The 18,214-nt window shown below is 33.4% G+C and overlaps 1 protein-coding gene across 7 annotated transcripts in view; it reads left to right on the plus strand.

Moving 5' to 3' along the window:
- Positions 1–18,214, plus strand: part of Pcdh7 (protocadherin 7) — a 396,676-nt gene that overhangs the window by 373,478 nt on the left and 4,984 nt on the right. The gene's annotated exons all lie outside the window — the stretch shown is intronic.

An 18,214-nucleotide genomic window follows, 5' to 3' on the forward strand; every position in this document is an offset into this window, starting at 1 on the left:
ATATAAAAGCATGTCAGATGCTAAATGTTTTGGAATATTTAGCCATAACTATCCGAATACACTGCAAACAAAATATTTTATTTTACTGTTTCCCCAAATTCATGAATAATGTATAACTAGTCTTACTTCTTGGATCATCTTATTCTGAATCTTGAACCTGACTGCAATTCTAAATGTATTTATTGGTGGCAAATATCTGTGTCTGCTTTGGAAACCCTGTATGAATATCATGAGAAGACATTCAGTCCTCATTTTAACTGGACAACATCTTTAATAATCACATGAAACATTTTAATCCAGCGTAAAGGATAAATTAAAATACTGAAATTCATTGGTAGCTTCTCTTCAGAGGAGTAAATTCTACTTGACACTTTATAAAAGCAAGTCATCTTAAGATATTTGTCTTCTCTTTTAAATATTCTGACTTTTTCACTTAAGTTCTGCATTATTAGCCTAGTTAATATGCACAGCAGAAAACTCTTTCTTAACTTTTAACTCCTCTTTTTGAAGATAATTTGATGCGCATTAACTGGAATTCTGCAGCTTTAATATTTTCTGATCTGCTTAAAATTTTTTTAGATTTGTTTTTGAACATTGCTGATATACTTTTAAAAACCACCTATATAATAATGTAGATATTATGTTGTGTTGAAGGCAAACAGTCTCTTTAATTTTCTCAATTTTACCATCTTTTCAGGTTCCCATATAAAAAAATAGAGAATTTAAGCAATAAAAAATGTGATTTTAAAATGTACAAAATAATAATTATATAAAAATTGTTTCTTCAGGGGAAATGAGAGATTATACACAGTTAAGTAGATGACAGAGTACTAATTATTATTTATAGTCTTTATTATTACATACCTGCAAGTCACAAAAGATTAAGTTTCTGTTAACTTTGAACAGCTAGTAATTATAAAATACAATGCAACTGTCAGAAAAATCATTAACTTATGTACACCTAATCTTTGAAATTAAATTGCAATTCTTCTTCTAAGCTTCTTATAATATACGTTTTCAACGTTTATTAATTTAAATAATTTTAAAATAAGCAACTTTAAAAAGAGTTCATTTCACATTCTACTTTTCTGAAGGTTTATTTAAAACAAATATATTTGGCACCATATATTATAACACAAAGATACGAATCTATAATCTGGTTTTCCTGTAGTCAATATACAAAAAGAAGTTTGAGAGGTTATCATCTATTTTTTAATTTGTGTCAAAAAATGGCGGGGCATTGAATAAAACATTTGATTTTCAAAAATTTAGAACTAATCATCTATCATTCAACAATATGAGGGGAAAGGAGACACAAAATACTTGAAAACAACACTAGTGGAAACAGCAGGGAAATATGCTGAGCGCCTCTCTGTGTAGACCATTATATTAAGTAACTGACCTGCATTTTGTCATGTAATCCTCAGAGCAACCTAGTGAGGTGGACAGCTGGTGAGTGGCATTTTGTGAGCTCAAATCATACTTCCTTTGCTCAAATCCTAGTGTGTCAACCACTCTGTTCCTTTAAGCATTCAAAATGAAAGCAAATGCGTATACAATGCATGATTCTTGTCCTCTATGCTCCAAGTTACAATGATGAAAAGTACTAGAGATATGCATGTACTTGGAGGCACCACAACATTTTACTTCAGTATTTAATATTACCCCACTATTTAATATGAACATTTAATTAATAGTAATTAATATAAATATTTTATCTCAGTATTTAATATTTATATATTGCATAGCTGGGTGTGCTGGTGCACTTCTGTAATCCCAACAACTTGGGAAGTGGAGGTGGGTGGATGGAAAGTTCAAGGTCAGCCTGGACAACCTATCCAGACCCTATCTAAAAAATAGCAAATACAAAGGAATGGGGTTATAGCTGAGAGGTAAAGCTCTCGAGGATTCAATTTCCCTTACTGCAAATCAATAACAACAACAAAATCACTTTTCCCAGTCTACAGATTATAACTTAGTTTGGATCACATCAATAATTATCAAATAGAATAAAATTTTAGGTATGATTAAATTACTTCTTTAATTTAGGAAGTCAGGTAGAAGTAAGTTAAGGCCAAGTATCATTATGTGTGCATTTTCTCTTTCTCTTTTTTGGGGGGGTAAGTGGGTGGGTACCAAGGATTAAACTCAGGGGCATTCGACCAATGAGCCACATCCCCAGCCCTATTTTGTATTTTATTTAGAGACAGGGTCTCACTTAGTTTCTTAGCACCTCACCATTGAGACTGGCTTTGAATCGAGATCCTCCTCTCTTTTTTTTTTTTTTTTTTTTTATTGGTTGTTCAAAACATTACAGAGCTCAAGACATATCATCTTTCATACATTCGACTCAATTGGGTTTTGAACTCCCCAAATACATAATACAGACTCACTTCTGTTACATACTCACATTTTTACATAATGGCATATTAGTGACTGTTGTATTCTGCTACCTTTCCTATCCCCTACTATCCCCCCTCCCCTCCCCTCCCCTCCCAACATCCCTCTCTACCTCCTCTGCTGTTGTTCAATTCTCTCCCCTTTTTTCCCCCCACCCCCTTGCCCCTCATAACCTCTTATTATTTTGTGTATCACTGAAGGTCTCCTACCATTTCCATATGTTTTCCCTTCTCTCTTCCTTTCTCTCCCCCCATTCGTCTTAGTTTACTGTTAGTCTTTTCCTCATGCTCTTCCTTCCTGTTCTATTCTTAGTGGCTCTCTTTATATCAAAGAAGACATTTGACATTTGTTTTTTAGGGCTTGGCTAGCTTCACTTAGCATAATCTGCTCTAATGCCATCCATTTCCCTGCAAATTCTATGATTTTGTCGTTTCTTAGTGCTGCATAATACTCCATTGTGTATAGCTGCCACAATTTTTTTATCCACTCATCTATTGAAGGGCATCTAGGTTGGTTCCACAGTCTAGCTATTGTGAATTGTGCTGCTATAATCATTGATGTGGCCGTATCCGTATAGTGTGCTCTTTTAAGGTCCTCAGGGAATAGTCCAAGAAGGGCAATAGCTGGGTCAAATGGTGGATCCATTCCCAGCTTTCCCAGGAATCTCCATACTGCTTTCCAAATTGGCCTCACCATTTTGCAGTCCCACCAGCAGTGAACAAGTGTGCCCTTTTCCCCACATCCTCGCCAACACTTATTGCAAGATCCTCCTCTCTTAATTTCCTAAATTGCTGGGATTACAGGTGTGGGCCAAGTGCTGGGTACATTTTCTCTTAAGAAAGATAATCAATTTTCATATTAAACCAACCAAATCATGGCTAATATGTCCTACATAATCTCTTTGATACTTTACGTGCCAAAAATAACTGTCTAAATTATAACTATTTTACATTTTAAAGCACTTATTTCCATTTGTCACATCCAATTCACCAGGAGCGGCTTGGCATATTCCACACTCAGTTCAACCCAGAACAGTGTGGTTTCTAAACATGGCTTTTCTATCTATGGAATGATGATGATCCAAAACCTCATAATTGAGCAGTCTTCCTGCCAGGTAGAATTTAAAATAGACGTATACCATGAGGAGGCGACTTTTTCTTAGCTGAACATGGCTTTAATAATAATAGAAATTTGAGGCTTTTTACCAACACAATAATTTAGTCTCCTTCTTTTGACCTAGATGGAAAATTCTTCATCCCATTTAAAAACCAACTAAGGGACATCTGTGAGAGAAAACCCCAAGGAGAAACAGGTTGGACACCAACAGTCACATGCAGGGCTACTCTGGCCTAGAATCTCCTTCCATGCAATTCCCAGCTTTTCACCATTCTCTTTTTCCAAGCTTAAAAACAATCTCTTTATTTCAAGCTAAGAGTTTAACCACAGTGGCAGTTAACACTACATCTGACACCCAAGGACACTGCTTTTTCCAGCTTTCTTCTTCCTTGTACAGTGGAATGCAATTCTAGTTGACTTAGACAAAGATCATTGTTTTTTAATCTACAACCTGAATTTATAGCACATTGATGTATTGCTCATTGAGAGGTTGTAGAGTATAGTGGTTAAGAATAAGGTTCTTAAGTCTGACTGTTTAGGTTTATAACCTCATTTCACCACTCGGTCAACATAAGTTCTTGTGTAATTGGTTTAATTTCTCTGGTCTTTGTTTTCTCATCTGTAAAATGGGGGTAATATTCAATGAATTACTTTCCTATTTTGTAGACTATTGCCTGATGTACCAATATTTCTTGAATTTATGAATGAATATATTTTTGGAAGATAGTGGGAGCTATCTTTCCTGAGCTTGAAAACTTCATGTCACTTTGTTTAGTAGAATACATTTCCTTTTCTTTCCTCTCTGTATTGGAATTTCCACTAAGTTCCTATATCCTGCCATAGTAAATCTTGCTTCCACTAGTCCTCATCTTATTTGCAGAACAGAAAAGGACCACAAGTTCTAAAGCAGAAATTGCCAGCTTTTTCCATCTGATGTGCTTAAGTACCAATAGTGTAATCCAATAGTAAATGCAGTTTACATATATTTTAAGTATGTCATTTAAAGGAAAACTGGCAAAACATAGATTTCATAAGAATTTCCATTGTTACAGTACTTCCAGTTTTATCTTTTCTGTTATAGAATTGTTGCATTTGAGTAGTACAAGATGCTGGCCAATACACAAAAGCTTGCTAAAATTAATTCCCTCCAGCCGTTCTTCTTTGCCTAAGAGCTGCAGAATAGCCAGCAAAGCTAATTCATTGCACACATGGGAAAATCTGTTTACACCATGAAACCTATTTTTCTATGTGATGCCTACTGCTGGCAAAGTCAAAACTGAAAACATTGGCAAAAACAAAAACGCAAAAAAAGACTTAAATAAAGAGCATGTATGGCAGATGGTGGCGATGAATAGTTGATCGTCACTGTCTGGTAGCCTCACTGTACTCCTTTGAATTGTTGCAGTACCATAATTTTGCCATGATTATCTATGAAATTATGTTGACTGTTAAGCTCTGATTCATGCTTTTCTTAAATCATCTGCGGGGAGAGATGACATTCTAATTGCACTCCTGAATTTTTTATACTACGAGTTTGTTAAGCACAGACACGTTTTGCTAGAGAAAAGGCCTAAATGTATGTAATTTGACATTGTGACAGATTAATACTTAGGCATTAGACCATGGTACAATTAGACAGTTTAAATGTGTCCTACATCTTAATGTCTATATGACTTTAAAAAGTCACATTAAGTTCTCCTTTTTAAAAGCGTCTGTTGCCATTTTGCTGATTGAAATAAATCAAAGTCTATCAGAAGATTTTAGTAGATTATGAGAAAGCTTATCACAATTACATGTAATTCTGGAAAATTGAAATCTGGGAAATTAGCCATAAATTCAGAATATGTCAAGGTAAGCAATTGTATTTACTGAAAGGCTTTTTGAACATGTGACTGACTCTGTATTCTTTGAGTTAACTGAGTAATATTTTTTTTATAAAGATAAAACTTTAGTATATAAAAGACAACTCAAAATGGCAAATAAAATATAGTTTAAAATCCCAATGATACTGTGTATACATGAGATTTATTAAATGTCACATAATAATATATAGTTTACTCAGAAATGCCCTAGAATATACAGATTTCTGTTTGATATGGTTTATTTGTTTGTTATTTTATTATTATTATTATTATTATTATTATTATTATTATTATTATTATTGCAATACTGAGAATCCTTCTAAGGGCTTCATATGCTACAAACTTTCCACAACTGAAATATACACCCAACCCTTGGTTTAGTTTAAATTACAATACTTCAGGCTTATTCACTGTGACCCACAATAAGAAATTCTTTTTACATGGGGATCAAGTACATGCATAGATATATCCATACACTCTAATAAAAATCTGAAACACAAATTTCACAAAACAATGTGAACTTCACATAAAGCTGGTAATAACTCTTTAAATGGATTCAGTCTACTCATGGTTCATGACATTTGGTTTGAAAGCACTAATCTAAATGGCCCATCCTTGAACATGTATCCATCAGGTTGCTACCACAAAGCAAATAAAATTTATCAAACCAAATAAAGTTGGCTCATTGCCTACAATAGTTCTTATTAAAATGTATCTGTTTTACATGACTGAGCTTTGACTTTTTTTTCATGGAATGAGCTGTGTAAGTCAATAACAGATTCCATTTCCTCAATTTGTTCTTAAAAAACATGCAGCAGTGCCAATGAGAGTCTGACAGCACTAAGATAACTATAGAATATCCACCAGCCATAAGCAAAGAAGATTCACAGATACACACACACACACACACACACACACACACATACATATGTGTGTGTGTGTGTGTGTGTGTGTGTGTGTGTGTGTGTGTGTGTGTGTAGTCTTTGGACCACTAAGTATAGGATTTTCCCATTAGACTTTTTCTTAGCATCCTCTACTGTCTACACTGACAAACTTCTACCCATATGAGTTGAGTATAAAGTTTAAACTTTGTGCTATGAAATACATGTATGGATTTTTTTCAACTAAAATTGTGTGTCAAAAACAAACAAACAAACAAACAAAAAAACTCAATTAGAAAGAGCATAGGACCAGCCTTGTAGGCTGTAAGGGGGTGAGGAGAGTGAGTCGTAGAGAAGTTCATTCAGATCAGCTCATACCAAACAAACAAGCAAAACCCACTTCATTTTCTCAGCTTGGCCAATGACATTGCATTTATGATTAATATATATGTTTTTAATACTTCTTCCTGTGGCATGAAAGTATTCATAATTATCAGAAATGACATACATCTGCATCCTTTTCATGTCATTCAGGTACTGCATTTGTGACTAGTATGTTGCTAGGATCCAGAGCACAGAGTTAACTTATTCTACCCATAGAGTGTTACACATTACAAAATGAAATCACATGAATAGGTGTCAGAATACAGTGCAAATATTAAGTGTTATGATACAGACAAATAACCAAGACAGGAGAGGCAAAGAAAAATAAAAATCAATCTGGCAAAAATAAATATTCAAGGAGATGTTCTAGAACTGGGTTTAAAGGATTCATGGGAGATAGATAATAAGGCAAAGAATAGCAGAAGAAGCAACACATTAATATCATGAAGAAATGTAATAGCACAAGGCTTTCTAGAAATAGCAACTCTGCATTAGGTAGGTCTGCTCCAGGGCATGTGGGAGAGTGCCAGAATAAGAGGTAGGCAGAATCAATGTCCAGAAGGGCTTTCTGTGCTAAAATAAGGAGTTTTAAATTTATGGTGAGGTTTATGGAACAGGGTTCAAAGTAGGGAGAGACTTGTTACTCTATTACTCTTCTTCTTAAAAGAAGTTTCAGTTTTCTTATCATTAGAACTTTCCTCTTAATCACAAAAAGGGAGACAATCCATCTAAAGAAAAACATATGAAAAGTAACAGAAACAAGAAAATCACAAAAATATACATATTTTATAAAGTACTTGTAAGGACTAAGCCCTTGTACCTGCCTCTCTGCTTAATTGATATTATGTCAAATTCTCTTCCTTTTCTCTCCTTTGGAATCACTCATGGCTTCAAGTGAGCCTATCAGTAATAATCCTTGAGGCAGCTATGGCTGAAGAGTAGGGCAAGACAGGTATTACCCAGGAAAGTGAGTTGTTTATACTTTACTGGACAAAAGGAAATTGCACTGGGTTGATTGATTATATGAACAATTAGATATTAGGGTGAAGTGAAATTTTCAAAAGTGCAAAGGGAAAATCCTGGAGTGAATGCTCAAAAGTTAGATGCACAGGACTCAACTGCAAAATGATAATTGAAGTTTTTCCATTTTATTTCCTTTAATGAATGACGTATCAGTAGAAAGATCAAATGCATCAAGTTTATGTTGTTCCTACTCTGACCGGAGAAGTGGTAGGATGAGTATCAGGTTCCTATTGCAGCTATAAAAAATTACGACAAACTTGGGGCCTTAAAAAAATTTATACTCTTAAAATTCTCTAGGTCTCAGTTTGCTATGAATCTCAGAGGACTAACATGGAACTTCTGGAAACATTGCATTCCTTTCTGGTGGCTCAGGGAGGCAATCTGCTTCCTAGCCTTTCCCATTTCTAGAGCCTTCTCATCATACTCCTTGGTCTGTAGCCCCCTCTTTGATCTTCAAAGCTGACAGAAACCTTGAGTCTTTCTCTCATCACTTTGCTCTGATGCAGACTTTTCTTCCATCTCCCTCTTCCACTATTAAGGATCCTTGTGGGTTACAAATTGGCTCACTTGGGTAATCCAGTATAATCTCCCTCTTTGAAGGTCAGCATATTAGCCATCCTAATACTATTTAAAAACTAATTTATCTTTATCATCTTACTCAACATGCCTATGTCTTTGGCGGGGGGCACTCTGTGCACCACAGAGGGATCTTGAGAACAAGCATGCAGAGCGAAGCTGGAATCTGCTTCTGAACCATGCAGCCAGAGACAGTAATGAAGGCATGAGGGCATCTCTAGAGTTTGCTTTCCCATCCATCATAGACTCTGAGGGAGGTTCAGCAGTGAGACTTTACCACTCTCCAAAGAAATAGGAAGTAAATAAAGGAAAACATTTCAATGAGCAGCAAAAATCAATGGAACAAACTGATCCAGTGTTGCTTCATTGATTTCCCCTCCCATTTAGCTGTTCATTGAGTTTTCTTAGCTGGTCACTAGAGATCATTTCCTTTTTCACTTTGTTTCTCTGTTCTGCACTCCTAAGCTTCTCAACACTTTTTTTGGTCCTAATTGCGATTGCCAATTTTAGTTTCAATCCATCAGTTTACTGAACAGAGTAAGAAGGCATGTTTTAAAACTCTACATGTTTTAAAACTCTCTCCTTACATGCTTTTTTCAGACCCTACCAAACAAAATCTCTCAGAACCCTTTTTTAAATAGTACTTCAGAATGCAATGTGTATGGGCTGGGAATATGACTTAATAGGGGAGTGTTTATCCAAGCATGGGACAGACCCTGAGTTCTATCCCCAGAATAGCAAAACAAAACAAGAACTAAGTGTTTACTTTAAACCTTGCTAAAGTTGAAATCTTTATTTTTTCTCTCAATGGAATCCTCTTTAACTGTATAACTTGATGTTACTGTGGTGTTTCCAACAAGATAAGCTTTTCTCTGTGACTTGTAAAACATTTCAATATGCATCCCAGGCAAAGAGTTGGTGTTTGGAAAATGGCCATATCATTAGAGCAATTGTATAGTTTCTCAGGATCACTATAGTAAGAAAATGAATGGGTATCATGTTTTTGCTACTTAAATATAAATTAAAATTACAGCAGTAAATCTTAATTGCTATGATTTGCCCCCATGCAAAAATAATTGCATTACAATTCTACTTCATTCATGATTTGAGCATTAATTGGTCCATTTTAGATGTTCACACAAAATAATAAATAGAAATACACATCTATCATATGATGACCATGATAGCAAAGCATTTTTTCCTTACCCTATTTATTCTCTAATACCAAGTTAATTTGGTTAATATTGAACATGATTGCATTTGTTAAAACTCTAGAGATTTGAAAAGAACCACATATTACAAAGAATTTTTTTAACTTCTCACTTTTGTAAAAAAAAAAGTTTTATACTTTTTTATGGAAATTAAGAAAGTTTTGAGAAAATAATGTCTACTAATGTTATATTTTTCAGTTTTTATTTTTCAATCTCTTCATATAAAATTATATATATCATATTGAAATGTATACATACACACATATATGCACATATATATGAATGCATACACTTTTATAGATATATATAGTATGTATATAATATGGAGAAGAAAAGATAAAATTCCCACTGCTTTCAGAACTATGACACTCAAAGACAATATTTTTATATTTAATAAAACCTTTATATACTATAGAGTAAACATCAAGTCCTAAAGATATTATTAATGTTTATTCTAGGATATATGTTCTACAACTTTATGTCAGTGATGGAAATTTGATTGATAATTGAACTGTAGTACTAATGAGTAAATATAACTTGCCAGTAGATGATAATTACCTCATTAAATCAGAACTTTAAAGATTTAAACATTACTATAAAGTGTTACTAATTTAAACTGGTACCTACAGCTCTTTTGGTATTACTCATGTGACTCTTTTCAGCAAAACCAATATAAAGAAGCTAACATATTTTATTAATTTAAAAATAACTGTCATCTGGTTCATTTTTTTTTCTAAACTTTCAGATTCACAAGAATTTATTTCTGTTTTATGCAAAATAGTTAACCATCCAGTTACTGGCAATTCAGGACACTGGTTTGAGGCAAATGTCGAATGTAGATTTTAGGGAATTAAGTTTTTTAAACTGGAGATCAGCAATTAGTTAAATCCATTCCCAAATAGTAAGTTTTTATTTAAACAAAAACTTTTTATAATTTATCAGTGTTATTGGAGTTGGGCATTTCAATACTAAGTTATTTTTCTCACTTCTAAGTGTGTGTTTCATAATTCTGTGTTTAAAAATGCTTTTTGTCACTGAATGACAGTTACCACATGTGATTTCTATTTTTGAGGGTGAGTGTTAAATTGTTAAATATGTCTTAACCTTTGGTTATAACTCAAGGGGGAGAAATTGTGTAATTATAAAAATATACTTTCTCTCATACACTGGGATGTTGGAAATATACTGAGACTATCAATCATGTAACTTGAAACCCACTGAATGTTTTTTTGCAAAATATTGTAAATACATATCGGCATTAGTAAGAGGAAGCAGTACTTCTTATTTTCATGAGATCAATGAAGTCTTTGGCCATTGAAGCAAATTGTTTTTAATATAAGAAAATTTAGGATGCTAGAAGGAAAATCATGGAAGGCATGATCATTATAGTAGAAAAATAAATTGAAATAGCCACAGTTGTATCTATTCTCAGCGGGAAAACCAATGGATACCTTCTGCAATAGATGCCACTAATTTCTTCCAAGGTTTTCTATACTATCTTGATCAATATCATATCATTTGCAGCATTTTATTCTCCTTCCACTCTGCCCCTCAATTTGAGAAGCTCTGCTGGCATGGTGAAAAGGGCAATCCAAGGAAGCCACATCTCTTATGTGCATAAGCAGACCACTCCTGAGCAGTTACCATCCATTTTCTGGCTGCTATGCAGTTTTCATGTACCAACCAGCAGGTTCACATTTGAGCTGTTTCAGCATGCCTGCTTGAGACATGGTGTGCACGGTCTCCACTATATGTGCAAATGTCACATTCAGAATGACAGTGGCCTAAGCCTCAGGGCAGTAAATGCTTCTTGCAATATTTTCAATTGCTCTTTAACTGAGCTCATCCTAAGGAATAAAATAAGTTGCTGATGCTTTCAAACATGTTTAAACATTTGAAATATTGTCTTGGTGGGTCAGTACCAATTGGAGCACTCCGAGGTGAGGAAAACCTTGTAATTACAGGAAAAGAATTTCAAAAACTTTATATGGGAGCCTTCTCTATGAACTTCTTAATTAAATGTGCTTACATTTCCAAAGATGTTAGTTCACAGTTTTATGTTTACACTAATATTGGTCAGTTTGTAATCCATGATAAAGAGACGTAAAAGACACAAAAAAATTAGAATGCATTACTCCCAGAATTACATCTATGTTTTGGAGCAGTTTATTTATTGAAGATAACATAATAATTCTATGATCATCATTTTAGTGATTTATTACCACATTACCTCCCCAAACATAAAAACAAGCAAACATAACTTAGTGGCTACAAACGACAAAGATCTATTTCCTCTTACATTTTTGTGGATTAGCTTCTTGGTTCTCCTGATAGTTTTGTCTATTCTGCTCAATGGTGCAGTCACCTGGAGAGCTACCTCAGGTAGAACTTGCAGAGGTAGGTAGGACAGCCAGGCTCCTTGTCATGGGGTATTTCATCCAAATGGTGTTCATCTTCAGAGAGGCCAGAGACTATGCTTTCTGTCAGGATGGTGATCCCAGCGTTTCAAAGTAAAAGCACAAGATTCTAGTCTTGTTGAGAGATAGGTTAGAAACAGCACAGCATTATCTCTGCCACATTCTTGTTATCCAGGCAAGGCCTGGCATCAAAGAATGTGAAGTAGAATGTCCATTTGATGGGAGAAACAGTAATGTCTGAAGGTGTGTGTCTAAGGATATTACAGAAATTTCTGGTCCTATTTCACAACTTAAAACAAGCCTGTAAATACCTAATGGAATCTCAGTAGCTCAGGCTGACTGATTTTTGTTTAATTGTTTTTGATGTGAATGGTACATTGCATTTCAGGTAATTTTTCTGCTTTTCCTGTTTTACCTAGTTTTTCAATCTCTCAGTCTTCAAAAAATTTACTGCTCATTTTTGACATATCTTTAAAATGATCCTTCTCCTTATGCTGCCCATTTGGGTAGTATTTGATAGCAGACCAGCAACCCAACATACCATGGGAAAGTTTCAAGTGAGTTTATTAAATGATAAGAATGGGTTTTTTTAGACTGTAAAGATAACTTCGAACAATAAATGATTTGCATTTGAGTTTTGATAGCAACTGAATAAATATTTGATAAACTCCTAAAACAGGATTCTGAGGATGCCTCATATAGAGTACCTAGAATATGGTGGCCAACATGCTTTCCTAAATAAATGGTAGCTCTGCTGTATTTCAGATGCTATCAACATGACTCCATTAGCACTACTGGGAAAGTAATAAAAACACATGTTTTTTTAATTTAAAATTGGTATTAATTCACAGTAAGTTACCTGAGACCTTTGGGGTAAAAATTTAAAATTCTTCACATGTGAGAAAAGGTAATATAATATTATCTTCAATAAGATAATAAGACAATAAGATGCCGTGTATGTTATATACTAAAGATCTAAAATAGTCTAAGATCAAGCCCTTAATTGAATCCACTATTTCAATAATAAGACATATAAATACAAATTGTGTAAGATACAGATGAAAATAGTCTTATAGTAGTTCAGTTAAGTTTTGTTGTGAAGTTACATACACACAAACACAAGAAACATGATTTTCTGTGCTTTCTTGAGGACTGAATTTGGATTAGGGATTATGTACCATAGCTAATATTAATTGAGAGCTGCCTGTACAGAATTAAAACTGAGTATATTACATCTATTAATATATTTAATTTTACCAGTAATTCTAATAAGTTTGTTCATTCTTAGATGAGGAAACTTAAAATGACTAACTTCTTCACAATCACAAAACTAGGAAAACAAAGTAAGGCTTTGAATCTATGTCACTTTAGTTCTGAGTCTATTCCCTTAAGCAATTCCCATTTAATTACTGGAAGACTGAAGAGAGAGTATATTATATGTATATGAATACATATGCTTAAATCTGTTCAGATATATAACCTACTGTTTACTGAATGCCTGCACTGCATCAGAGACCAGATTGTGTTCCACATATATTAACTCTTTTATCCCACAATAAATGGGAGAACAGGTATTATTTTATACATAAGAACAACTTGAAGCTCAGAGATATAACAAAAGTCATGCATTTCGTAAGTGATTGAGCCTAGAATTAAACTCAGTTGTGTCAGTTCTCCAAATCTGCTCTTTTTGGATGCTCACTGTCTTTGAAGAAAATGCTCAGGAGTGATGCTCAAACCTGAAATGAGATTTTAGGAATAGAGTCCTGAGACTCTCTTTAGATTGGACCAGGAATAGTGATGCTGTAATAAATTACAGCACACTCTAGGAACCCCAACACACTGTATATTTTGTGTGACACTTACAGAACTGTACATTTTATCTTGTTCCAAAAAGACTGTTCCAATGTATGTCCAGGGCATTGGTCACATGTGTGAGTCAGTGATTCCCACCTCAACTATTATCTATTGTGCTTTTTCCTACTAGTCTTTATGAATTCCTAAACAGGCTAATAGTAGGGCCCTTCAATTATTGACATAAAAAAGCCAAGTTCAACTTACTGTCCATCCTTTGGATATTTTCTCTTCAACTCTAACTTTATTGATTATAATAATTTTCATAAGAAAAACTTGTAGCTAACATTTAATTACTGCTCCTTTCATGCAAGGCCAAAATAAATAATTTTCTGAAAGCTATTTAAAAATAAAGCACTTGATTTAATTATTTGAGTGATAGAGATGTTTTCATTGGGATTAATGAAAATAAAAGTATAAAATATAAAATACATAATATATAAAACTATTTGTTGGAAAAGTTGCCACTTATCTCTCATCTTTTTTTAATTTATCCATTTATAAGATCTTTTTATACTCTACTCAACTCCATTAGGCTTTAAGGTGTTTCTAGAAAACAAGTTTTTGTCTATCCAGAAGTCAAAAGGTTTAAGAAGAAAAACAAGTACTTTAAAATTAAAGGAGGAATGGTGCTTATATTTTTCCTCTTAAAAAAAAGACTATCACAAATTTTAATGTACATAATGTTGTTAAGTAATGTGAAGAATGGACTGGTGCTTGATTTTAATGAAAAATTAAAGGGATGGTATGAATATCTGGGAAGTCTCAATGTTGAATAGCAATTTATCTCATTTGGTCTACAAATTAAGTAATTTGTAAACAAATAAACAAAGTACATAGCTTTAGGCATCTGAACTTTAAGGAACAACAACAAAAACTCATTGAGAACATATTAAAACTAATTGCAAGATGGTCCTGCTTTCTCTTAGTAAATGGAAGATCTTTGTATCTTCAGCCCATGTCAAGGACCTGGATTAGGAGTTGCCAGGTTTGCCAGAATGCATTACTTAGCATAATGCACGTCCTGTCCAGTGCACTCCTGTCTGCAGGAGTCTTAACAATCCACTGTGCTGTCTTGTAAGAACCATGCCTGTGATCGTTTCTGAATAGTGTAGGGGAGCTTCTGGAAATATCAGCTCCATAAATCTGGGCTCTTCTTGTTATTTCTAATGATGCTACATATTATCTGTGGTCATTTATTGTTGGCACCATTATAGCAGCATCTAGAGGCATCTGTGCACCACCTACATATCCTGCCTGACTAGTAAGAACAAAAACTTCCTTTTAGGGAGAAAACGTGACTCTTGAATTGGTATATAATTTTCTCTATCTTAGGATATTTATAGTTTTAAGAAGGTTAAACCATTCTTTTTAGTAGGCAGTAAAATTTGTGACTATGGTTTCTCTTTTCTGTGCTGCTCAGTTATTTTTCCCCCTTTCTTTAGGGACTGTAGCTTTTTCTTATTGGTATGGGTAGCAGTAATTGACCTCTAAATAACTCAGCTGTTATATTTTAGAAAGAAGCAATATCGTGTAATGGGAAAACATTAAAGTGGTAGTCAAAGCACTTATCCTTTGGCCTCAGATCTCCCATGGGTTTGACCTCTCATGGCTTCCATACTCCTTGTTATTTGATTGAGCTGATAAGTAAAAAGGGTGAAGTATGGGACAGTACTTCTTATGTTGTAAATTATTCTAGGATTATTTTATGTTATGATGGCTTATAATTGTGCTTTTTGGAGTGAACTTAGGTTTATGTCTAAGAAAGAACTTGAACTTTCCAAACTGATGCCATAATTCTAGTAAGTAGTATAATTAATTCAAAATGGAAACCTGTACAAGTAAAAGGTTGGCAGGAACAGGATCTTATGGGCACCATTTCTGTTTCTAATCTTTTCAGTTTAATATGATTGAGAGAAAGAATAGAAAAACAACAACAGAAGAAAACCAAAAATAACTGACTTTATTGTGGAAAATGTGTATAGAGGATACTATTATATTTCCATATAGAACATTCTATGTTTATATTTCTTTGATCCATTCCAACTAATATGATCTCCATTTTCATTCGGGTCAAAATTAAAGGGAATAGTATTAAACCAAAGAATGAAATAATTAGATATCATAAAACACATTATTTCATGAAAGACTAAGAAGTTACTAGATGTAGAATATCTGGCTGTATAATGAAATCCCAAAGAGGAGATTTTAAAATTATATCTTTTATGGAAGTATGAAGAATAATATTTAGTGATTCTTGAAGACCCTGCAATTTTATGTTTTAAGATTTTATAATATATGCCTACAAAATTAAGATAATAAAATATTTAAACACAAAAAAATATTATTCCATTCATGCCTTCCCTTACTTAATAAATTGCATCATAATACAAATTGCATTTGTTAATCATTGGCATTTCTTTTGAAGATTCATTTTAGTCATCTAGATTGGAAGTTTTGATTGCTCTTGATGATTCTCTTATAGCCTTTCTTGATTATTTTCTAAATTTGATGACAAACACTGCAACATGTCTCAGCCAATTAGGCTTGTCAACTTTCAGTGTGGTCTCCAATCAAGTGTTTGACTTTGGAAATGACAGGACATCCTTATTAAAAGTCATGCCTCTTGGATAGAGATGTGGCAGCTCACATGTGGATAATGGCACAAAGACAAGCAGCCTTTCATTAAAAGTGATAAAAGGAAATCAATTTTAGCAGGAAACACTCCAGACTATGAAGACCAAGAGAAAAGATTATCAAGCATCTCACTTAGAGTTGATTGGAAATTGAATCAATCTAAATGAGCATGATTTCTTAGGAATTAAAGGTCGTTGATATACATGAGTTAAACAAAAGTTAGGAAAAGATTTTAAGCATCAATATAATTTTACAAGCTGTTTCTAAATGCATATCAAACCAAGAGAAAACAAGTGCAATTAATTTCAAACTAAAAATAGAAATTAATCTCCAAAAAACAGCTACCTGTGTAATCCTCTGTGTAGCTGACACATCATATGAGACATAAATAAACTTACAGAAATGATGAGAGACAATTCTGGGTCATTTCTGAAGGGAATGACAATTTCATTCATGAAGATTTTTTTCCTACTTCAGTAGCTAAATTTCGGATTATTTTTATGTGTCCTTGATAAGCACTATCATTATAGGAAAATAAAAAGTTTGAATTTGTTAAAAAGCTGAAGATAAAAGGAAATGTTTAGAGTAAAAAAGTAGATCTGATCTTACATTTTTTTGTATATATACACACACACATACACACACACACACACACACACACACACACACACATTTTTTTTTCCTGTTCAAAACATTTAGGTCAGCTTCAAACACAGTATCCCACGATAGAACATATTCCCAAAGAATTTGCTGTTTGCTCATTTAAACCACTTAGATTACAAAAAAACTTCATAAAATTTATCAATAGTTTGATTTTTTAATGCTTCTAAAATACATATCTGAGAGATGCAGCAAAAGGAATTTAGAATTAAAATAAGAATAGTATGATTTTTTCTTTTGATGATAAAATTAAGAGGATCTGCTCATTTAGCAGTCAAATAGCAGCATGTGTGACTTAAAAAAATAATTGCCTTTGCATTTTACATTTAAGAAAGTGTAAATTAATTCTAAATTTCCCATGAACACCACTGTCATTTCCTTCTGACCTCTCAGCACTTGGCATAAAAATCCCAGGCTAGTGTGGTTAAAAAATTAATGGGCTGACAAATGTCCATATTTCTGTTACCCATCACAGAAGAAAAAAAAAAAGATAGGTATTATTGTAGGGCCTTGATTTTAAATATTTAGCAGAGTAGAACCTCAAAAATGCTTTATATAATGTTAAAATAGAGGACATAATATGGGTACAAAAATGCAAAAGGTACAAATCTATTGAGATTTAAGTAATCCTCGTCTCTCCTATCTGAACCCTATTCACCCAGGCTTAGGCAAACGCAAGTCACTGTGAATTTATTTCAGAGGTCAAAATTTGTCTGTTTTAAAGTCCCACATCTTGCAATAAATTGATATCATATGACATACATTGGAGTACATCTTGTATGTGGTGATAATCTGTAAATTGAATCAAATCCAAGAAGTTATTCTTTTAGAATCTGTTGAGGTAGAGTAGGATTTTCTCTCCCTCACTCTTTCTCAAAGAAAAATATTCTATAAAAAGATCTTTAGTGTAAAGAAAATGTGTAACTATTTTCCAGAGACATACACATATCATGATTTTACTTATTCATACAATTTCTTTATGACTGCCACCTTTAATCTTCATCCTTAAGAACTCTCTAGAAAAGATTTATCTTTTTAGAAATGGAATATATTTCTCATTCCCTTGGGTGACACCATTAATTAGGAATATATGCTATTTCATCAACTGTTTAGGAACTTACCTACATTTACATGATACATTACATTCAGATAATATTTCCATTCATCAAACACACTGACAAAGGTACTTCTAT

Source organism: Ictidomys tridecemlineatus, chromosome 9 (assembly GCF_052094955.1).
Source record: "Ictidomys tridecemlineatus isolate mIctTri1 chromosome 9, mIctTri1.hap1, whole genome shotgun sequence".
Lineage (NCBI taxonomy): Eukaryota > Metazoa > Chordata > Mammalia > Rodentia > Sciuridae > Ictidomys > Ictidomys tridecemlineatus.